Source organism: Silene latifolia, chromosome Y (genome assembly GCF_048544455.1).
Source record: "Silene latifolia isolate original U9 population chromosome Y, ASM4854445v1, whole genome shotgun sequence".
Taxonomy (NCBI): Eukaryota; Viridiplantae; Streptophyta; class Magnoliopsida; order Caryophyllales; family Caryophyllaceae; genus Silene; species Silene latifolia.
In genome coordinates this window covers 394892776-394908586 of record NC_133538.1, presented here as the reverse complement: position 1 = coordinate 394908586, position 15811 = coordinate 394892776, and the positions used below count along the sequence as shown (strand labels likewise).

Here is a 15811-nt window from a genome sequence, read left to right as displayed (position 1 = left end):
TAACTCACTCAGATACCTTTCGCCATTTCCCCCTCCCTCATCAAAACATAAACACCCCTTATATTCCCATAACCACCCATCACCATTGATGCCCACGCCGATCACCAGCACCGCCGTCGAACATCCCTGATGCAGGCACAACTCCGGCGAGAGTCGACTGATGACCTGAGTTTCCTGACGGAGGCTAAATTGGATCGAATATTGTAACTCACATGCCCAGACGACGGAGGTTATCTCCCCTCCTTGCCATATACTGGCGCCGGTGCTCCACTTCTGTCATCAATCCAGATGACGCTCTAACTCTCTAGCATCACTGACGACAACTACCTCACCCAGTATCATTTGTTGGTTTCAAATCTATTTTAATGTATCTACGCCAATTTTTAATGTATCTTACGACTATTTTAATGTATCTAAACAAAGATACATAAAATTAATTACTAGGTACATTAAAATTTGATTGAGATACGTTAATACAAAAAGCAGATACACCACAATTAGACTCGTCGGAATATTTCAAATAGTTTCAAGGAAATGAGTATGTTATCAATTTAGCGGCTAATCACCTGTTTCAAACCCAATTGGAGGCATTTCGTCTCTTTTAGCCTTGGTTGCTACACCTTGCATTTTATGTTCTTCAATCGAGCATGGCTTTTTGATTCAATTATTATGTTTATTAATCGAAGTTCGTGGTGGCTATCGAAGCTCTGATGTCGGCATATGTATGTGGCAAACAGAGGCTGAGTAGGGGCGATTGGGATGTGAATAAGGGCGAGTTGGGATTTACAGTAGGGGCGACGACGATTGTTGTCTCGCCACCGGCGTCTTGCCAACGGTGGTCTGTGACGGAGCCTCATTATCGACGATGAGTGTGGTGGTCGCCAGATTCTGTTGTTGATGGTATATTAGGATGAGTGAGATTTGGGTTTGGGCTTTGGGGAAGTGTGTTCTTAATAATGGGGTGGGCTGATAGTGTTGTTTATTATCAATAATGGGTTGGATAGTTTATTCTCACCGTTCTCACTGAGTGTTAGTTCTCACCGGATCCTAGATATATATATATATATATATATATATATATATATATATATATATATATAGAAATTGAATCATGTGAGGCACCCTCCTTAGGGTGAGGTAGCTGAACCCTTTTTAAACCATTGGATCTAATAATTGTAGGCTCACCAGATTATGACACGTGTCCCTATATAATGTCATAATACACTGTAGATACCCAGTATCTGCTGAGACTCCGACAAACACCCGATGATTATCGGACTATAACATGTTTTGGAATCGCGGCGTTTGATTGACTGTTTGTGTACAACTTTACGTCGGAAAACTTAAAACGATTTCGAAAATAAAACTTTTCTAAACATTTCAAAAATACCTGGAGTGTTTAATGCACGACAACGGGGTCACAATGACACTAACTAGAGTCAAAACCGACACCGGACCAAAAACCGACTCAAAAATTCAAATCCCGACTACAACAACGAGTCAAACCGAGTCAACCACCAAAAACAAAACATTTCAAACCTTCTACATTAAGTTTTCCCGGATTTATATTTGGTCAAGTACCAAACATATGACTACAAAACCTAGGATAGAACAAATCATGATTGCGTTTGTGTGAAAGCGACAACTCACCTCGAAGACCCGCGACGTGGCTTGCGCCTCTTTGAGCAGTCCAGGTGGCCACGTCGCTCAAAACTCACACAACCACTCATTCTCCTATAAATACCCCTTAAATACTCCCCCATTTGAGACTTACACGAGTGTCCGCCCCCTCTTTTCTCCCTTAAAATTCTCGACTCGACTTCTTAAGTCACAATCCGACGCGTATTTACGACCTACCGATCGTAAATACAAGCATTACACATTGTTTGGTACCGTCATCGTGCATTAAATCACTTGACCGACCACTTCGACCACTACACCGTCACTAAACTTAAAACACTCTTTTTACTTACCAAAACGGTTTTAAACCGAGTCTTTTCCGACCAAACGAGTTGTTACACTTACGTCGGTCACTCGCCATAACCAAACATGTAAGTATGAGGGTGTAAAAATCCTTCTTTTATCACGTTTTCATTTGTTTCATGACTATAACATGCTAAAACGTGCATAACATGAACCAAAACATGGGATAAACTAGCCAAAACTGATTTTTGGCCTGAGACAGAAGCCCCTTGGTTCACCGGCTTGCCCGCGCCTAAATGGAGTGTCCAAGTCAGAGATCAACCGTGTTTGTTCTCGTCATTTCCCTTTAACTCATTTTCATATTTGTAATCGGTTTTTACCATTTCAAATATTTTCAAACTCTTTTTATTTTATTTCATTTGTTTTAACCATAAAACATTTTTCACCCTTGGTTCCTTATACCATGACGGTTAAATCCGTGTTTCGGTGATAATATTTGGTTAATGACATTTAAAAGGTATTTTAAAGCCTTTTTTTAGGTATTTTAAAGCCTCTCATCATTTCTTTACATTTTCAAAACAAATATATTAGTCACCAACACAAAGTCATCCTTGGTTCTACATACCATGCCGGATTTTAACCCGGGTACGATGATGAGTATCGACTAATTATATTCAAATGAACTCAAAACAATTAGTTCATAATCATTTTCAAAACTATTCATGTCAAGTTTGTCAAGTCGAACCCGACACCGAATATTATCAAAATAATGATGATTATTCGAGTCTAGTTCTTCAAATCAACAAATGCGGTCTAAACGACCCTTTCAAACCAAATCGGGTTCAAATACCCATTTCTCAACACGTTTTGTAACGTTTTCGAAAGGTGAGAATACGGCATATAACGGTAGGCTGACCCGCGCCTCAAGCAGGCCTTTTCTTTCTTATTTTCAGAACCAGAGGAGGCCCTTTTACACCGCCGGCTGGCTCGCGCCTTATGTAGCCGTCTGGTACAGGGCCTGTTCCCTTTCCAGCATTAGTCTAGGACGATCCCGACTCCGATTAGCCCGGATATAGGACAGATCAAATGACTATTTGTTCATTCAAAATCGTATTTGCAAAATGTCTTACTAAGACAAATGGATCACGTTATGCACCCTAAACCTAATACGGTAAATGGATGTTTAATTTCCGTCTTCCATGCAAATCAATCATTAATCCAACTCGACATCTTATACTTGATACTTGGATTAAATCAACCGACTTAGAAAGCTCTCACATGTTAGGTTTAAATTAGTGGATGAGGATTCATGCATTTAAACCGTTTTATCAACTTTTGCATTCAACCAACCAAGATCGATCAGTAGAGGCCGCTACCGCGGGCGGGATTGGGTGTCTGATTAAAGGGCTTCCCAATACTTAGCTTCACCTCTTACTCAGAAACTTTGGATAACGGACGACCTTATCCAGGGCGTACGAGAGTCATTCTAGAGATAGGATGCTAAAGAGGGACAATTTCCTTATCTTTAGTACCTATGTCAAACGCTGCTTTGTGCTTCGATTTGACCGAGGTATAAAGTGGATTTCGAACGGGTTCCAAGCATCCCACAAATGCTTGGTGGTGACTTCGAACATCTCTAATCGTTTCGAGACCCTTACCGAGACGAAACGGACCGACATAAAACGATCCGGTCGAAAGCATTTTTACGCCGCCGAGCGTGGCTTTCAAAAGACCGCTGCACGTCGACCGATTGGCGTGGCGTGCAGGTGACCCGCGACTACGGACCGGTAGGTGGCCCCCCAAATCCACAGACTGAGACGTGGCCCACGTCCATATACACCCAACTCAATTCATTTACTCACTCATTTATCGTCATTCCTCTCTCTCTCTCTCTCTCTCTCTCTCCCCCATCGCCATTAACGTTGAGCTTCACATCCGCCATTATCCTCTCAAAACACACGGTCATTACTCTTCTCATTTACTTCATCCTTCTTCTTCTTCTCTCTCACTCTTCAACTCGTCTTCAGCTCGTCACTCGCCATTAACGCTGAGCTTCCGACTGCCATTGTTATTGAGCTTCCCATCTGCCATTATCCTCTTCAAATCAGGTATATTCGATTGAATAAGTTCCATATCCTCGTCGTCATTATCACTAACATAATCAAGCACCGTCGGAACTTAAATTACTTATTATTTTTGTTATTGATCTTAAATTACTTATTATTTTTGTTTTAATGCAGGTTTTAATCGTTTACTCAGCATAATCATGCACCGTCGGAACGCCTAACATCAATTGAAAAGCAATTTTCCTACTTCTTCATACGGTTTTCCCCTCTTTATTACCTATTATCACTTAAATTTAGTTAAGTTTTGTAGCTTATTGTTATATTATCTTCAAATTTGGACTTAATGTTTGTCATCTGTTTGTTAAGATTCGTTTACCTGCTTTTGTGAAACCTAGAACTTATTTTGTGAATCTAGGAGGTAAATTTGTGAAACCAGTAGCTTATTGTTATATTATCTTCACCTTTGTTTATTTTCCCAGCTTGTTAGTCCAAGTACCTAGGAACTTGTGTTTTGTATTTTCACATTTCTTTTGTTTAACTAATATTTGTATTTCACTTGTTTCATAGACAAGTATGACAACTTGGTGCAATGGTTGTGTTGTTAATCTTCTTGACGAAGATCAAGTGTCATTTCGCGCACTTTATGTCACTGAAAAACAACCAGCTATGGATTTCTCTTTTTCGCCGTTAAAGGAAGTTATAGTGCTTGGCCGTCACTATCAAGCATGTCATTCTGTTTTTAATAATCAAGATCTTATGCGAAAAATCATCTTTAAAATTGATCATTATGAAGATAAAGCACATATGGCGCTCGTATGTCGAAATTGGGCTCAACTATTTCTGATACACAAAAGTGCACCTGGGGTCACCTTGGCATATTGGCTTTTTGTAGACATAATGATATGAATGGTGTTCGGACTATTCGTAGGGGTCCTAGAATAGTCTTTCAAACATGCAAATGTTTCATGATGGAGGATATGATTGCCAAATTCTTACTGCATTATCACCAAGCAAAAATTCCATCTCAGAGTACTCATCTAAATGCTCTTGATGATGTTGCACGCAATGCAGTTAATGAGTCATTGCATGTTTTAGCTACGCCGAGTGAAGAACAAGATATAGCTATTGGCATTGTTGCTGACTTACTAGTCACTCGTAGAGATATATCTTTTCTTGACTTACCTTTGATGCTGTATATATAGCCTAGAGTTGTCCCTTGTTTGTAATGTACTATCTGTGTAACTAGGGCTTTGAGCTTTAAGGTTTTAACTTTGCCCTTTTGTTATTTTGTATAATTTCGTAGTAGTGTCAACCTTCTGTATAATTATGTACGTCTTAGTTTAACATTTTGGATAACATAAATTATCATGTAATCTTGTACTTTGTTTTAAATATTTGCATGGATCACTTTTCTATGTATATAGCAATGTTCTTTACTTCTGATTTTCCATTTAATTTTGTATTTGTTTTCTTACATATTCTTCCGTGCACTTATAATGACCAACTTATTTTGTGACCTTATTTTGTGAATTGTGGAACTTCTTTTGTGAATCTTGCAACTTATTATGTGAATCCTAGAACTTATTTTGTGAATCCTGGAACTTATTTTGTGAACTTATTTTGCGAATCTTAGACCTTGTTTAGTGAATCTGAGACCTTGTTTAATGAATTTTTCTGCTTCTTCGTACGGTTTTCCCTCTTTCTTACCTATTATCACTTAAATTCAGTTAATTGACCATACCTTATTGTTATAATGTAATGTTCTTTAACAACTTATAATGACCAAGTTTCACAAAACAAGCCCTTAGATTCACTGAATAAGGTATGAGATTCACAAAACAAGGTCTGTGAATTCACCAAATAAAGGTATGAGCAAAATAGATGATTTTAACCACTTATAATGACCAAGTTTCACAAAACAAGCCCTTACATTCACTGAATAAGGTCTGAGATTCACACAAAAAGGCCTGTGAATTCACCAAATAAAGGTATGAGCAAAATAGATGATTTAAACCACTTATAATGACCAAGTTTCACAAAACAAGCCCTTAGATTCACTGAACAAGGTCTGAGAATCACAAAACAGGGTCTGAGAATCTAAACCTTACTGACCAAGTTTCTTTATTTTGTGAACTTATTTCCCTTGCTTTGTGAATAATAGGCTTTACTGAGTTATAGGAAGCAAGCTAAGCCAGGAAGAAGCGACGCGTTGAGGACGATCAAGCTCTTTGAACCACTCTATCAAGCATCTCGAAAGCTCTTTGAACCACTCTCTGAGCCAGCTACAAAAAAGAAAAGAATTTACAAAGACAGACTGCCTATGTTGAGGACTCGGATGTCTCCTGCTGGGCTTTACAACTTTCTCAACAATAAGGAGAATCCACCATCAGATAAGCAGATTGAAGCTATACAAGAAATAGGATATGGTTCTCTCTTGCTTCTTCAAACAGATGTTGTTCTGGGTACCTTGGCGTATTGGGTAGTTTCGAATTACAACCCCTTGAAAGGATCGTTGTGTGGTGGGAAACTCCCTGTTTTAGAGGAAGATATCCATCTGTGCCTGGGATTACAAATGGGTCCAAACATTGTCGAAGAAGCAAAAATTGGAGATAAGTGCCCTTCTTATTTGTCTGTTTTGGAGGAGTTCAAAAGTTACTACACAGGTAGTCCCATTGAGGTCAAAGACATATTGCACAAGCTCTCTACACAAAGAGATGATGGAGATGATTTCAAACGCACTTTCATCATTTATATCTTCAATGCTCTTTTAGGCGGTGTTGTAGGGAATCGGGCAAGTTTGAGACTTCTTAAAAGTTTGGTAAACACTGACATGATCTCCAAATTCAACTGGTGCAATTTCATCAAACGCAAATTGGCTGTCCAAGTTGAGTCTTAGCAAAAGGAGTGGCAGACCAAAAAGCTGAAAGAAAATTGGTTTGGTGGACCTATTATGGTCTTGGTTTTCATTTATATTGACCGATGTGTCTTCAAATCACGCCTTGTTACTCGGCAGTTTCCAATGCTCTCAACTTGGACTAAAGAAGCTATATCCTAGAGAGTTTAGGGGGAAGTGAATGACAAAGAATCGGACAAGAAAACTTTCGGCGGTGGTTCTATTGAGCCTCTAATGGTCATCAACCACCATATTCCACAGTTGTGTCCTCCTCCTCCAAAGATTGAGCTCGGCCAGTCTTCCAAGTCAACAATTCAAGATAAAGCATCTGAAGCTGAAGCTGAAAAATTACCTCTACTTGGGAATGAAGGCACTGGCGAGTTTGTCCATAAACTTGCGCTTTCCGCAAAGGAAATGGCCCAAGCTTTTGCGAACTACAAATCACTTGCTAGTCAAGCTCCCTCCAAACTGCCTTCAACAACAACAATGAAGAAACTAGTTGCAGCTGTAGACGGCATAGCAGAAGGTTTTAAGTTATCTCAACAAGAGGATGATGCTGAAAATGTGAAGGATGTGAAGAATGAGGAAAAGGTGTCAGACATTGTGGATGAGAATATCGTTGAGAAAGTGGTTGACGATATTCATGATAATGTGGAGAAAGGTGGGCAGAATGTGGAGAAAGCTGGGAAGAATGTGGATAATTTATATGGGTGGACTGAGGCAGATTTGTTGGCGGCATTGGATGCGATGGGTGAAGCTTTGCAACCAATAGCGCCACATCATTCACCACCACCAAATGCAGAATACCCATCCTTTAGGCTCCTAGCAGTTGATGACCATTTGTTGTCTCAACCTGAGCTTGAGCGTGACACATATGCTACTGTGTCATCCCTTCTTGTGGATGTCATCCCTCCTTTCACTGAGCCCACTCCTTTGGTAGGGAACACATCCTCTCACGCTGCTCTGGATGATGTTCTTCCTGACAAGGACGTCACTGAGCCTACAATTATTGAGATAACATCTACTCCTCCTACTCCTCCTACTACTGTGGTACGAAACACAACTCTTGATGTTATTTCCCTACCAGATACTCCACTTGTTTCAAAAATCGATAAACCATCTGTCAGTAAACGATCTGTCAGTAATATCTATATTCGTCGATCGCCACGTCATTTGGCAAAGTCGATTTCCAGTGTTCCTTGCAAAACCTCAACTAATGCTGCAATCCCATTTCTCTTATCTCCATTACCAATTGAAGAGGATGTTCCGGGTCGTGGTAAGAGGAGGGTTGTAGTTCCAGCTGAAGTTTTCCGATCGCCCTATTTGCAAAGAAATTTTAAAATTTTATGGATTTGAATCAAGCTGAGAAACAAGTATTAGATTTTATACTTGGCGAATCATATGATGAAACGGAGATTCTTTTCCAAAGTCAATGTCAGACTTTGACAAGGAGCTAGTTGAAGCGTGTGGCTGAAGGCGATCGGATATCACCTTATGTCATAGATGTGTATTGTGAGATCTTAAATAGTATTGAGATATTCAAATCCCGGACTTCTCCTTCTCGTTTATTTGTGCCGTATAGAAATGAAAGTGTTAGTCTTATTACTCTCTACTTTATCCAATTCTCCAAGTCTATTTTACATGATGTTGACTTCTAATCGTTACTCATAATGATCTTATTTTTTGTTCCCAGTGTCTCTCCAATGTTGATGTTTCTGTAGTTCAACTAGTAAGTCTTTGATTTTGGTCTGCTTATATTTCAACTTAAGTTCATTTTTGTCTTTTTTATTCACTGCATTTTTGTCTTTTTAATTCAGTTTACTTTTTGTCCTTTTTCAGGTTTGCGCTCCAATAGTCTCCGCCTCATGCCCACCTTTCTTTATTTGTATCGACCTCTGAAGTAAAAGTAGCAAAGTGCAAATCATCCATCCTCTGAAAGGCAGATCTGTTGATTATTCTTGTTTTATACAACCTGTGGTACGTCTATTGTTTCCATTTTACTTAGGACAATGTGTGTTATTGTGATTCTACTAGGAAATGACTTTGTGAATGTATGACTTTATTTTGTGAAGCCTACACTTAAGGTTTGTGAATCTTATCACTTTAACTACTTATGTTGACCAAGTTTCACAAAAACAAGCCCTAAGATTCACTGAACAAGGTCTGAGATTCACAAAATTAAGAGCAAAATAGATGATTTTAAACCACTTATGTTGACCAAGTTTCACAAAACAAGCCCTAAGATTCACTGAACAAGGTCTGAGATTCACAAAACAAGGTCTGAGGTTCACCAAAGAAGAAAAAGGACAAAATAGGGGACTTTGTGAAAGTAGGCCTTTATTTTGTGAATCCTACATCTTATTTTGTGAACCTATGGTCCTTTACCATTTCACTCCAAGTTTTACAAACTAAGATGTATGGTTCAAGTGGTGCAATTTCGTAGCTAGTGTCTGTTTTGACAGTATAGTACCTTACATGATTCCTAGATAGTGTGTTGTATCTCACAAAATAAGTTTTGTTTATACCTGTGCTAAAAAAGACTAATTTCTCTTTTGTTCATACAGAAAGAAAAGCTCATCCGGCTTCTTAAACCAAAGTTGCCAGCACTGACAAGTATTTTGTGGACGCCCGAAGTGTTTATGCCAAAATCAAACCTAACTTCTGATGAAATAGATAATGGCCTCTATTTATTGAACATATTGGAGAATTACAAAGGAAACAAAAGTGATTGTCCAATAACCATATATACTGTAAGATTACTTTTTCAACTCTATTTATACATTGATAAATATAAATTTTTAAAAGTTTGAAACACATTATTATTCCCCTTTTTCCATTTATAGGAAGCTCAGGTGAAGCGTTTTGCATTGAGGGTGTGCTATCACATTATTACATGTGATAAGAACATATTAAGAGATAGAGTGAAAAAAGATGCACTAGAATGGAGTCGTGTACCGCTGTAAGAACCTTATTCTTTTAATATTATCAAAATTTTCTTGCAAAACCTTTACATTCTTTAGTACTTTAGTTGATTAAATAATCTTATATGTTCGTATTGTGGCAGTGGCTCTCGACCACTTCCTTACAGTGACCAGCAATTGTTGGATTATGTTTGCAGATCAAAATCGGCACAAACTAAATTGTAATGATTTTGCTTTGATTTTACAATATAAAAGTTATATTGTGAGAGATATTGACTAATTGCATTTCCTCAATATTTAAGTGACGCTATGGTGTCCACTCCGTGGATGGAAGTCACAAGACATGCTTTACAGACCCTTGGACCACGTGGCTTTGTTATGGATCAAGTAAGTATCATTTTCCTTTTCTTTTTCTTTTCATGTTTCATTTTACTTTTTTGTGAATCCTAGAACTTATTTTGTGAATCCTAGAACTTATTTTGTGAATCCTGGAACTTGTTTTGTGAATCCTGTACCTTATTTTGTGAATCCTGGACCTTATTTTGTGAATGCTAGAACTTATTTTGTGAATCCTTTACCTATGTTTTGTTAAATTTGATTTTGTAGGTGATTGATATGTTTAGAGTGAAGTCCACACTCGGTATATCAGATCTCCTCTACTTGCCAACCACAGTATATGTGAGCTTCAAATCCTTAAGATGTTGATATTCAAGTATCTGCTTTCTTAATGTTGCTCCGCTCTGGTTTATTAAAATGGTCCTACTTTTGTCACATGCAGACCATTCATGAAGAACGCAACCCAGCTATTTGGGGTCAATACCTGAAGTCTGATTACATTCCATTTGATGGGAGCAATATCCAAAAGGTGAAATATCCCTCTTCTGCTATTTATGTTCTTTTTTATTTATTTTCGTTCATGTGTATTGTTAATTGGTTTGTCTATTGCAGGTTTTTATCCCTATGCTTAATGATAAGTGTCATCATTGGTGGGCTTGCGTTTCCGATTTAAAGCAAAAAGTAAATTTCATCCTCGACTCGAGCACCGATTTACATGCGGATCCTGATAACCACACAGCCCACGAGAGTGTATGATTTTTTTCCCAAAATATTTTGGAGTATTTATCTTTAGTTTCTTAAAAATATAACCCTGTCATATTTTTATTGGCTTTTTCATGTTCCAGTTGTACCAAGTTTCATCTGTTCTTTGTGGTGATTCATCTGCATTTGAACCTTTGCGGTTGAAGCACACTAACCCAATTGTCAACCTTAAAGTCCCTTAACAAAAACTATGGTATGTAACCATGTATCTTCGTTTTTTAGGCTATATTTGTGTTTTTATCGTACAAGTTTGAATGGTACCTCTCTGACCAAAACCAAGTACCCAATCCCATATTGCTGAAATGAATGGTTGAATAGTTGATCTTCACTTGAGATGTTTCTTTTACTCATAAATGTTTATTTATTTGTAGTTTTGATTGTGAAGTGTTTGTGCTGAAATGGTTGGATGCGTTGGACAATGAAAGTTTATGGACCAACAGTGAATATTTTGAGGTATAAATTTACGGGTTTTGCCTCCTACCTTGCCATTGCTACATATTAAATATATACTATACTGTATGGAAATCTCTTTTGCAGAAATTGCCTGACTATCGAAAGAAGATAATATTGGAACTTCTTAAATGGGATAAAAATACAAAAACGGTACACTTGCTTGACTTAAAATTAATGCAAAGTCCATTTGGTCATAACTTTGGTGAACATTTTGTAAATAAGTTGGGTGAAAATCTCTTAATTGTTACTTGTTTTTGATGGTATAGGTATTTCATTGATGACATGACAGTCTTTTTGCCATCAAATGATCTTTCTCCGATGGATATGTGTTCACTGGCGGACATCCCTTGCTTCAACAAGCCTGCTATATCTATCTTGTGTTGATGTACTCCGTATTCGAAATGGTGAAAATGGTGAAATTCGGCCATATGACCTTGTTTGTTTGTAATGGTACCATGAATTGATTAGTCTGTAGTCTTGTATTTGAGTAGTCGAGAATGTATTTAGTAGTCGAGAATGTAATGCTACAAGAAATTGTGAAACTTGGATTTGACCATAAGATGAGACGGGTGTACTTCGTATGACGGTCTTTTATTGAGAGACAAAGATGTTTAATGCAAGCCGCCTTCTCATTTGATTCGCATCTTTTTCTGTATTATGTACATTACATGATTAATGGATTCAGGTCTGGATATACCTTTGGCACAATTACATGTTTAATGTCATCAACTAAAGGCTTTACTTCATTGGGAAACGATGCTGGATTCAGGCTAAATTGGGAAACGATGCTGGATTTAGGCTTTACTTCATTGGGAAACAATGACATCGACTAAAGACTAAATTTTGCTCAAAATCCACATTATAATAAAGACTAAAGACTAAATTCACAAAAATACTTAATGCTGGATTCAGTTCTAGGTTTCATAATTTTATGTTCCAGTTTCACAAGATAAGTTCCAGGATTCACAACATTGAGTAAAAGAAACATCTTAAGTGAAGATCAACTATTCAAGACTTAGTTTCACAATTTCATGCTCCAGTTTCACGTATTAGTTCCAAGATTCTCAAAATTAGGAGTCATGTATTCTTAAGTAAAGATCCACGTTGTCCAGTTTCACAAAATTCCGCAATTTCAAATTTCACTTCAACTTCCATATTCAGTGCTCTCTCTTCAACTTCCATATTCACTATCTCTCTCTTCAACTTCCATATTCAGTGCTCCAATTTCACATCCGTCTTCGCCATTATCCGCCATTATCATTGAGCTTTTCGTCTGCCATTAGTATTACCGTTTCTACTATCGTTATCATCCGCAAAATAGGTATTTTCTATTTACTTTCTCAAGTTTCGATTCATCCTCTTTTTGTTTCGTATTTTTCACCATAATTTTCAATCAACTTCTTTAATTCATCAAATTATTGTTTTTATTATGCAGGTTTTTGTTATTGAGGGTTTAGGGTTTTTGCCAGTTTTTGTTATTGAGGTTTTAGGGTTTTTGTAGTATATTTCGATTCTCTTGCGTATGGTTTTGTGATTAATTTATCGTTCTTTTGGATGCATGTTCTTTGGATGCATGTTCTTTGCCAGTTTTTAAATGTATTGTTGGTTAAGTTTTCAGTAGCTACATCTCATTTGCATTTCGTGAATCTAGGACCTACTTGTATGAATCTAGGACCTAATTGTGTGAATCTCAGACCTTGTTTTGTGAAATTGGAAGATAATATTGTTATACTTGTTAATAAGTGGATGAAATCACCTTCTCTGTTTTCATTATCTTATCCTTCTATATTGCCAGTTTTTAAATGTATTGTTGGTTAAGTTTTCAGTAGCTACATCTCATTTGCATTTCGTGAATCTAGGACCTACTTGTGTGAATCTAGGATCTAATTGTGTGAATCTCAGACCCTGTTTTGTGAAACTGGAAGATAATATTGTTATACTTGTTAATAAGTGCATGAAATCACCTTCTCTATTGTCAAACTTCCTTAAAATGTTTACATTTTGGATTTTAGTTCTGATGTTATTTTGCCTTACTTGGTGCATAACAGGAAGCAAGCTAAAATGAAGCGACGTGTTGAACCAGCTACTGATTCTACTGAAGCACCTACTAAAGCTACTGAACCACTCTCTGATCCACCTACAAAAAAGACAAGAATTTAGAAAGACAAACTGCCTATGTTGAGGACTCGTATGTCTCCTGCTAGGCTTTACAACTTTCTCAACAATAAGGAGAATCCACCATCAGATAAGCAGATTGAAGCTATACAAGAAATGGGATTTGGTTCTCTATTGCATCTTAAAACAGATGTTGTTCCGGGTCACTTGGCGTACTGGCTAGTTTCAAATTATGACCCCTTTACAGGATCTTTGTGTGATGGGAAACTCCTTGTTTTAGAGGAAGATATCCATATGTGCCTGGGATTGCCAATGGGTCCAAACATTGTCGAAGAAGCAAAAATTGGAGATAAGTGCCCTTCTTATGTGTCTGTTTTGGAGGAGTTCAGAAGTCAATACAAAGGTAGTTCCATTGAGGTCAAACACATTATGCAAAAGCTCTCTACACAAAGAGATGGTGGAGATGATTTCAAACGCACTTTCATCATTTATATCTTCAATGCTCTTTTAGGCGGTGTTGTAGACAATCGGGCAAGTTTGAGACTTCTTAAAAGTTTGGTAAACACTGAGTTGATCTCTGAATTCAACTGGTGCAATTTTATCAAACGTAAATTGGCTTCCCAAGTTGAGTCTTGGCAAAAGGAGGAGTGGAAGACCAAAAAGTTGAAAGAAAATTGGTTTGGTGGACCTATTATGGTCTTGGTTTTTATTTATCTAGACTGACGTGTCTTCAAATCACGCCTTATTACTCGGCAGTTTCCAACGCTCTCAACTTGGACTAAAGAAGCTATATCCCAGAGACTTAAGGAGGAAGTGAATTACTAAAAATCGGACAATAAAACTTTCGGCAGGGGTTCTATTGAGCCTCCACTGGTCATCACTCAGCATAAGGCACATGCACTTTTGCCTACTATTGAGTTTAGGCAGTCTTCAAAGCCACCGAGTGCACCTTTGCCTACTATTGAGTTTAGGCAGTCTTCAAATCCAACAAGTGAACAACAACATTCTGAAGATGAAGAACCTACTGATCCTCCTACTGAGTTTATTAATAAACTACCTTCCTCAGCAACAGTTTCTAAACTAGTTGCAGCTGTAGATGGTATGGCAGATGGTTTTAGGTTATCTCAAGAAGACAATAATGAGGAGGGTAATGTACAGGAGAGTGTGGAGGGTAATATCCAGGAGAGTGTGGAGGGTAATAGTGGGGATAATCTAGCTGAATTGTTGGAGGCATTGGACATGATGGGTGAAGCTTTGCAACCAATATAGTCACGTCGTTCACCACCAAAACCAGAATGCCAAATCATACCACTTGGTGAACCTTCAACGTCATGTATTCAAGCTTATGAACAACCTGATCATCTTTTATCTCCCTCTCATAATACTGCTATTGATGATGTCCCTCCCTTCAATGATGATGTCCCTCCCGTCAATGATGAACAACCTGACCATTCTGAGCCCATAGTGGTAGCGAATGATCATCATAATCAAGAACGGTGGGTTGAGTACAATAGAAGGAGAACAAGTGTAAGATATATACAAATAAGTTCCAGTGCTATTGATGATGTCCGTTTCGTCAATGAGCCCACTCACCCCACTCTTACTGTTCTAGCTACTCCTGCGACTTCTACTCCTCCTCCTCATGTGGTAGGGAACAGTGATCCTCCTTCTACACCCTCTGCCAGTAAGGAGTTGAGGCGTGCGATCAAATTATTACATGTTCTGAGAAAAGTGAGCCCACTCACCCCACCGTTACTGTTCTAGGTACTCCTGAGACTTCTACTCCTCCTCCTCCTCCTCCTGTGGTAGGGAACAGTGATCCCCCTTCTACACCAATTGTTTCCGGCCTCAATAAACCATCTGCCAGTAAGGAGTTGAGGGCGTGCGATAAAATTACTACACGTTCTGAGAACCTATCCAAAGAAATAGTACAAAATGATGCACTAGAATGGCCTCGATACACTGACGTGGAATTGGTTAATTTTGTTCGAAAGAGATCAAAGAAAGATAAACAATAATGTCATATTTTTGCTTTGATTTTTTGATTTTTTTTTATTGTAAAAAATATATCTACTAATTGCATTTTATCAATAATGAAGTGAGGTTATGGTGTCCACTACATGGATGGAAGTCACAAGAGATGCTTTGCATAGGCTTGGACCGCGTGGCCTTATTATGGATCAGGTAAGTAACCTGTTTCATTTTGTTCACGCCACTCAACCTGTTTCATTTTGTTCACGTTTCATAAAATCAGGTCACTCGATGTGTATGTTTCCTAACAAATTTAATTTTGTAGGTCATTGATATGTTTGGAATTAAGTGCACACTCGGTAGAACAAATT

The 15811-nt window shown here is 38.0% G+C and overlaps 1 long non-coding RNA gene across 1 annotated transcript; it reads left to right on the top strand.

Annotated features, from left to right (window-relative positions):
• The first annotated feature begins 9754 nt into the window (after positions 1-9754).
• Positions 9755-10189, top strand: LOC141627305 (uncharacterized). Its single transcript, XR_012536871.1, has 3 exons — positions 9755-9841; positions 9947-10024; positions 10106-10189. It is a non-coding gene; the product is annotated as an uncharacterized LOC141627305 (long non-coding RNA).
• The last annotated feature ends 5622 nt before the right edge of the window (positions 10190-15811 follow it).